Source organism: Mycteria americana (genome assembly GCF_035582795.1).
Source record: "Mycteria americana isolate JAX WOST 10 ecotype Jacksonville Zoo and Gardens chromosome Z unlocalized genomic scaffold, USCA_MyAme_1.0 Scaffold_18, whole genome shotgun sequence".
NCBI classification, from domain to species: domain Eukaryota; kingdom Metazoa; phylum Chordata; class Aves; order Ciconiiformes; family Ciconiidae; genus Mycteria; species Mycteria americana.
Window position 1 is genome coordinate 3760055 of NW_027445436.1, and position 9581 is coordinate 3769635.

The window sequence follows — 9581 nt, forward strand, 5'->3', positions numbered from 1 at the left end:
AACATGATGAAGCAACTAGCTTACTGGAAATTCATAATTCTAGCAAAGAATACCTACAGTCAGTTTCTCATTGCTCAAAGCTCTGTCAAAACATATTGGGAAAAAATCCTGTTCTGACCAAAAAATCCAAACTTTAATGCAGTCATACTCCTGTTTATTAATTCAAGTAAAAATTATTCTTTCTATCCTATCCTTTCTATCACAAGCTTTGTTTGATTTACATTATATTCATTGTCCTGGTTTCGGCTGGGATAGAGTTAATTTTCTTCCTAGTAGCTGGTATAGTGCTGTGTTTTGGATTTAGGATGAGAATAATGTTGATAATACACTGATGTTTTAGGTGTTGCTCAGTAATGTTTACACTAGTCAAGGACTTTTCAGCTTCCCATACTCTGCCAGGTGCACGAGAAGCTGGGAGGGGGCACAGCCAGGACAGCTGATCCAAACTGGCCAAAGGGCTATTCCATACCATATGACGTCATGCTCAGTATAGAAACTGGGGGGAGTTGGCCAGGGGGCAGCGATCGCTGCTCGGGGACTGGCTGGGCGTCAGTCGGCAGGTGGTGAGTGGTTGCATCACTTGTTGTTTTTTCCTGGGTTTTGTTCCTCTCTCCCTCTCTTGTTGTTTTCCTTCTCATTACAATTTATTATTATTATTTTGTTCCAATTATTAAACTGTTCTTATCTCAACCCACGAGTTTTCTTACTTTTGCTCTTCCGATTCTCTCCCCCATCCCACCAGGGAGGGGGAGGGTGAGCGAGCGGCTGCGTGGTGCTTAATTGCCAACCGGGGTTAAACCACAACATACATTTAATTGACAGGTATCTACATTTCTCTTTTTAAAGACTACTGTACATTTCTAATGTTTTATTCAAATCCAATGGTGAAACCGAAGTTTGTCAGCCACAAACTTTCTAATTATTCAAGTTCTAATTATTCTATTATAAAGGAGCGTTAGATTTTTCGCCTTTCCATCGAAATAGTCACAGAAGTATGTAATGCAGAAACCTGCTGTTAATAACATCCAATCCTTAACAGTAAGTATATGAGCCCATAAATAAAATAACATAGATTAAATGGGGTTTTTTAATCTAATACTTTTGAGTCATATAACTCCTATTTTAAAAGTCTAACAAATATATTTTATACTTTTAGTGTACCTACCATCCATTGCTAAATTAAGCAATTTTCAAAATATTAAACAGTCTGAAAGCTATCAAGACAATATTTAACACCAAATTTCCAACATGATATTTACCAGATTAGGCCTTGATCCTGCAAAGATGTGCATGTTTTAGCTAACTTAAATCCAGGTATAAATCTGTATGGAATCAGAAATCCCAAGTCCTTCCATAAAAAAAAAAAAAAGGAGCATAAAGAGCCTTTAACTTGCACAAACTGAATAACAGGCTAACAGCTTAAAACAGCTTAGATTGGAAAGACATCAACAAATATGCAAGTCATAGGGTGAAAATCAAATGGAGAACAAAAGAAACAAAATATTCCCTGCAATAAGAAAAAAGAACTGAGCTGAAAGAGAGAAGGCAGTAGGCTAGGCCTCTCATGTCTAGCCATATATATAAGTAGTTGTTTGAAAAAAGAGTGGAGACCTGATAGAAGTGTATTGCTCAGCATGCCTGAGACAGCAGCCTGAGGCTGACTTAGGGGTTTCCTTGGGATCTGTGATAACTGAGAAGAAATTTCAGATATAACTTCATGTCGTAACCTTTATTAGGATCCTTGCAGAAGACTTTTTATGGTCAGCTGTCCTGGCTTGAGGATGTAAGAATGCTTACAATTCATGAGACAAAGTATAAATAAACTTTCAAAATTCACTAGCAGTTAAATAATCGCAGCTTTGGTACAGAAAGATGAAATGGTTTGGGTAATTTAGAAAAACTGATGTATTTTCAAAATATGTAATCCTCTTGTAAATTGAGAAAGGAGAAAGACTAAAAATGGTTTCCCAGCAGACAGCTGCATGTGTGAAATGAATGGAACCAAAAAATGAACCTGAAACTTTATATTTATAAAATGGACTCCACTTCAAAAGGGATTCTATATCTAGTGTGAGGTACTTCACATTTCCATCACAATTATCATACAACCAACTGTTCAGTCAGACCTACGGCACTGCAAAGTCTCCACTGTCAGACCAAACACTGCTTGACAATTACAGATCTGAATTACTACACATGCAATCCAAGGACCTAAGGTATTAGCAGTATACACTGACAAGCTGCTATATAATTTTTTGAAATTATTTGAGGAAGAAAAGAGAAGTGCATAAAGTCATTAGTCTACATATTAAATTTCACTTCAAAATAAACAAATGCAACAAATATGAGCACACATAGATATTCATTAAGGCCACATGCCTTCCTATTATGCTGAATGGGAAATTGTTCCTATTGTCCTTTAGGAATGCAAAGAGAAATCAAACTTATATGAAATTCCAAAGTACATACACATTGAAACATAACTCACCTTGTTCCAAATAGAAATTAATGGCCCAAGAGAAGGTATTTTCTAGTTTCAAAATTACACCTACACATTTATGAAGTCATTACTCAGCTGTAACAACAGGTAGGAACTCTAGACCAATGCTGCTCTGTATGATCATATGGGCTTTATAAGTAATATTAGGTAAAAAAATTATTTTTAACTTGTATTTGAAAAAAAGAAACATATAGTCTGTGTTCTTACCATTTTGGATTGCTTAGGGTAGCTACAAATTGATTCGTATGAAAATTGGGACAAAAAGCAGAGATAAGAAAAACTGTCATAATTATTTTAGGGCAAGTGAAATACAGAAAAATGGATTACCATGGCGGGGGGGTGTGTGTTGTTGTTTTTTATTTGTTTGTTTGTTTGGGGTTTTTTTAACATTTAGGATGAGATCAGAGCCTCAAATTGGGACAATTACTTACTTTTTGTTTATACTGGCCACAAGTGAAAACAAAAAACAAGCAAAGCAAAAACTAGACTATTAAATCTGAAGTCTTCAGAGTTTATGGACAAGTAATTTGAATGTTTTCCTCACTTCTAATGCTCTCTACATAGAAATCTACCATTTTATCCTTCCACATATCACATTGCTACCCCCCTAACAGAAAAAAAGAAAAGATTATTCCTTCTCCCATCCTGACTACTGTCAAATTCATGTGTCCTTGACACTCTAAGAAATCCATCTGCTTTCAACTGTCCCAAAGTAATGTTTTTTTAAGAATTCACCCCCAAAATTATTAATCCTTGAAATTCTCTGACTGGAGCAGCACTAAATAAAGAACAATCAGTGGTTAACTTTGAATGGAAGTCCAGGGAAAATGATAACACCAACTAGACTGTAGTAGGACACAGAATCACCAGGTTCAGCTGTCAAATCCAAAGAAGGTAGCTTTCAAATAAATATATAGGAAACAAACTTGAATATATAAAGTGTATTTTTCATTGAGTAGGCTGCCTTCCCAGATGAGATAGCCATACTGCTACAGCTACACTGCATCTAATGCTTAGGCTACCCTATTAAAAGGAGCTTGCACATGACCTTTTACAATGCTTTGAAAATATAGTCTCAATCAAAAAATGGCCAAATCCTTCAAAGCTGGCATGCATTATTCTAATGATTTTCAATGCAAAAAGCAAAATTAAATTTCCCATTTAGTGAAGAGTTTGAGATACCAAGTCTGATACTCAGAAATGCACCTAACTTTTTTTCTTGATCTGTATAACTTTGTTGCACTATCTAGGAGTGCCAGAATTGCTTTCTGTTATTTTTATTCTCCAGAGTGATCCTTCTACTTTTTATTTTACAATAATAGTTGATACCTGAAGAAAGAATTGTTGATACCACTGCCATTATTAAAAACTCTTTGTCACATGAATGAATAATTGAAACATTATTTTTATTTGTGAATGTTAAGCTGTATTCTGAATGTTACATTATTTGCTACTCCTTGTATGTCTATCTGCAAGTATAATTCCAAGTTATATTAGAAATTACCAATTAAAATAAATCCATCATAAATGTAAATAAAATATAAACATACTTTCAGTATATGTTATAGGATATTTTATACATGCAAATTTTGAGCACTTGGATACTTGTATACCTAGCTTGAGACAAAGGAAGAATAGTTTTTTCAGAGGAACCAAGCATCTGCAGCCTTAGTCATTTCAGCTTTTCATGCTCAATATCTCTAAAATATTAAATTTGTCTCAAACTGGCTATCAAAATGTTAAAAACAGTGAACTGACACCTGAAAAATTGCAGTTTAAGCAATCTGGACATACCAGCTATGACACAAGCTGGGATAGAAGCTACTTTTACAAAGTCAGGATCATCCTTTACAGACTCTATAGAAAACACTTTCATTCACTATACAAATACGATTCAATCACTACTCAATTGTAATGAGAAGCAGAAATCCTCTAGACTATACTCAAGATTATGTACTCAAAGACTGAAAGGTTAAAAATACAAAAGAAACAAAAGCAATTGGAAGAAGATCCAAATTGCTTATTTGTTTATGTCCCTCTCAGAGACATATGCCTCATTACTATCTTGGAATGACACTTGGTCCCATATATTGCTTTCAGCATCAACTAGGTAGGAGGTAGGTAGGACTAGCACATTGTTTTGAGGTATAATAGTGTTAAAAGGTCAGACAACAGATGGTACATATAAAACTGTCTCTTCTTCCCTGAATCCTTACTGATATTATTTCATTTAATTCACACTGTTAACATTTTAAGAATCAGAGTTTAAAAAAAATGTAACAGTCCAAAATTATTATAAAATTTCACTTTAATTTGCATATAATTGTGTATAAAGATATAAAACATCTTTAAATGTACATGGGATAGATTTTCTGCCAGGACAGTTCCTGTGCAGCAGGAACTGCACTTACCCCTTATTGTTCTTGCAAGTGGACCACTGAAACAGACCTCAGAAACTGCAACCCTTTATCACTCTTCTGTTGCTAACCCTCTCCAAACAGGGTGACATCATACCATGCACATATACTGTAAGTCTATACTGAAAAGCACAGGTGTTCTGTGGTGATATCCAAAGGAATACCAAAAGCAGGATAAGCTTGCAATGTGTGAGCATGGCCCTGTACTGGTTTTGGCTCAGACAGAGTTAATTTTTTCAGAGTAGCTAGTATGGGGCTATGTTTTGGATTTGTGAAACAGTGTTGATAATACAGGGATGTTTTAGTTATGGCTGAGCAGTGCTTACACAGAGTCAAGGCCTTTTCTGCTTCTCACCCCACCCCACCAGCGAGTAGGCTGGGGGTGCACAAGACATTGGGAGGGGACACAGCTGGGACAGCTGACCCCAACTGACCAAAGGGATATTCCACACCATATGATGTCGTGCTCAGCATATAAAGCTGGGTGAAGAAGAAGGAAGGAGGGATGTTCAGAGTTATGGTGTTTGTCTTCCCAAGTAACCATTACGCGTGATGGAGCCCTGCTTTCCTGGAGATGGCTGAACACCTGCCTGCCCATGGGAAGGAGTGAATGAATTCCTTGTTTTGCTTTGCTTGCATGTGCGGCTTTGCTTTACCTATTAAACTGTTTTTATCTCAACCCACAAGTTTTCTCACTTTTACTCTTCTGATTCTCTCCCCCATCCAACTGTGGGGGAGTGAGCGAGCAGCTGTGTGGGGCTTAGCTGCCAGCTGGGGTTAAACCACAACATGGACAGTCCATGATCACTTCCAGGATTCCCGGGCAGTCAGGATTTTCCATTCGAGCCTGTTGCATTATCACCACAACTCACTCCATGTAGCATCAGTTGCATGATGTGTAGAGGGGACCCTCTGAACACCAGCAGTCAGGGTGCCAGGAGGAGCTGTGCTTCAGTACCAACCACTTCCAAAGCAGCTCGAACCCCTTCATATGCTGCTAATATTTCTTTTTCAGTTGGAGTGTAGCAGGTTTCAGATCCTCTACATCCCCAGCTCCAAACCCTAGAGGTCAACCTTGAGACTCCCCTGGTGCTTTCTGCCAGAGGCTCCAGGTGGGGCTATGGTCCCTGGCTGTGGTGTAGAGCACATTTTTTACATCTTGTCATGTCCAGACTGGCCCAAGGGCTACCGTACAAACTGTCTCCTGTTTAATTTGTTCAAAGGCTTGTTGCTGCTCAGGGCCCCATTCAACATCATTCTTCCGGGTCACTTGATAGAGAGGGCTTACGATCAGACTATAACCTGGAATACGCATTCTCCAAAAACCCACACCACCTAAGCAAGCTTGTGTTTCTTTTTTACTAGTTGGTGGAGACATGCCTGTTATTTTATTGACCACATCCATTGGGATATGACGACACCCAGCTTGCCATTTTATGCCTAAAAACTGGATCTCCTGTGCAGGTCCTTTGACATTACTTTGTTTTATGGCAAAACTGGCTTTCAAAAGAACCTGGATTATTCTTCTCCCTTTCTCAATCACTTCTTCTGCTGTGTTGCCCCACACAATGATGTCATCAATATATTGCAGATGTTCTGGAGCTTCACCTTGTTCCAGTGCAGTCTGTATCAATCCATGGCAAATAGCAGGGCTGTGTTTCCACCCCTGGGGCAATCGATTCCAGGTGTACTGGATACCCCTCCAAGCGAAAGCAAACTGTCCTGCACTCTGCTGCCAAAGGGATTGAGAAAAACGTGTTAGCACTATCAGTCATTGCATACCACTTGGCTGCTTTTGACTCCAGTTCATATTGGAGTTCTAGCATGTCCGGCACGGCAGCACTCAGCAGCAGGACTATCATTCAGGCCACGATAGTCCACTGTTAGCCTCCACTCTCCGTTAGATTTTCGCACTGGCCATATAGGACTGTTAAAGGGTGAATGAGTCTTGCTGATCTCTCCTTGGCTCTCTAGTTGACAAATCAGTTTATGGACGGGAATCAGGGAGTCTCGGTTGGTGCGATATTGTCACTGGTGCACTGTCATGGTAGCAATTGGCACCTGCTGTTCTTCAACCCTCAGCAACCCCACCACAGAAGGATCCTCTGAGAGACCAGGCAAGCTAGACAGCTGTTTAATCTTCTCTGTACTCAAGGCAGCTATACCAAAAGCCCACCGGTACCTTTTTGGGTCCTTGAAATACCCTCTCCTGAGGTAGTCTATGCCAAGGATGCACGGAGCCTCTGGGCCAGTCACAGTAGGATGCTTTTGTCACTCATTCCTAGTTAGGCTTACCTCAGCCTCCAACACAGACAGTTCTTGGGATCCCCCTGTCACTCCAGAAATACAGGGATTCTGTCCCTTTGTGGCAGATGGCACAAATGCCCTGATGGCATTAGGGTACACTGTGCACCACTGTCCACTAGAGCTTTATATACTCCCGTGGGGCTGATGTGCCAGGCCCTTGAACCCATGCAGTCCAGTAAACCCGGTTGTCCCTTTCCTCCCCCTGGCTGGAGGCAGGGCCCCTCTAGTCCTGGTCAGAGTATTCATTACTTGATTTTTGTAACTGCAAACCAGAAGTCCCTTCATCAGGGTCAAAAGTAAGATCAGCCCTTCTACTCTCTGCCCAGCAGACACTGGAGCAGTAATTGTCCTAGATGGATGCCTTTTGGCTGTTGTTTTTTCTTGCAAGTCCTGTACCCGAGCTTCTAGTCTCCAGGTAGGTTCACCATCCCACTTCCTCGTGTCTTCCCCCTGGTCACACAGATAGAACCACAGGGTGCCACGAGGTGTGCGTCACTGGTACCCTTTTCTTGAGGAGAAAAAGGCTGACTCTTAATAGCTGAGACATTGGTCAGTATGAGCAAGGAAGACATATCCTTTTTTAATTGCTAGGACAATTGTTGGGACAGTTTCTCCACAGCCGAGATGCAGGTCCCTAGGGAAGATGTGAGATTCTCTTCAAATTCTCGGAGTTGTCTGGCCAATCCATCCACAGTCAGTGCCTCTGTGTCTGCCCAGCTCATTATTGCCAGGGTGTTGGCGTATGATGTTGGTGCACTTTGTACAAACTTTTGCCACATGGACCACGTGCACTGGATTTCATTTGGGTCTTTGGATGCCTGGTTATCATCCAGGTTGCTATAGATCACCTCCACCACGGCTAGTTCCCTCAAATACTGGATACTTCCCTCAATGGTGGTCCACTTGCTTCAGCAGGGAATTTGCAAGATCTTCCTTGAAGGGATACCTGTCCTTCACACTCGACAGGAGTTGCCTCCAGAGACTGAGGACTGCTGCCCCTTTTCCAATCCCTTTGTCAACAGCCTTATCCCTAGCAAGGCATCCCAGCTGCTGGGCTTCCTTACCCTCTAATTCCTGACTATTGGCCCTAATATCCCAGTATCAGAGCAACCAGCTGATAATTTGCTCACCTGGATGACAGCTGAAATCTTTTTGCATATCTCGCAGCTCACTTAGGGATAGGGATCTGTTGCGTTAAGAGTTAATTTATAACGTTATAAGTCCAGTCGTGTTCAGCGTACTGAACTTCACGATTACAGATTCACTAATAACGCGCTGCACCCCCAGTCTAGTCATGTTGCATGAACTGTCACGGCCACACTTAAAGAGTCTGGTTGTGTTCAATGAGAACTACCACGGCTAGATTAATGAAGAGTGCAGTTTATTAGAGCAACAGACACACAGGTTCTTTGGATTACTGGTGATAAATTCACTGTCTGCAAAGCACGTGCAAATACCAAGAGTATGAGTGACACTGCCGGCTATAAATGCATTAACAGATAATAAAGCAACTCTAGAGAGATTTCCAAGTTTCCCAGGGAGGCACTTGGTATAACCAAGTGTTCGAATCTTACCCAAAGGCATCCCGATGGGGGAGAAGAGAGGCTCAGCCCGTCGACTGATCCCAGAGGTCAGAGTGGTACATGATGGTGTCTTCCCTAATGTTCTCTCTCTCTTAAGCCATTTTATACTATCTTTCACCTTTTGGGTGGAGCTTGAGTGACTCTAGTCATACATACCATTGTTTAGGATTGGCATAAAGTTTTCTCGCTTCGCTTTTAAATCACAGAATCACAGAATCATAGAATCGTATAGGTTGGAAAAGACCTTTAAGATCATCGAGTCCAACCGTAAACCTAACACTACCAAAGGTATAGGCTAGGAAAAATTCAAAGCGCAAGCTCAGTGAGGGGTGGCCGCACCTTGGAGGCAGGTAGCTTTTGGGATGGAGGTGTGTTTTGGTATTATAATGATGTTATAATGAGCAAAGTTCATCAAAGGACAGCATTTTGTCAGAAACATGACAGAGTGTTGGCCCAGGGTAGCAAATGTGCAGCTTACTAGTCACACACAATACCTTAGTTCCCATTTAATCGCAGAGCCTGGCCGCGGCATCTCCACACAGCTCCACCCTCTGAACAGTACCTTCTTAGAGTCAGCACACCAAGCTCCCCTGGCGTCACTGACGTCTAAGGTTACAGGCCTAGGGAACTTCCATGGAATGGATTCCTTGCATGTCATCCGCATTTCACCCGGGAAGCTTCTTCAATGCTGTACCTTACCTAAAGGTGTGAATATAAGTTTAATTTCTAAGTCACCTCCAGCAATTATCCCACAGGATTGGGTGGTTTCTGTCT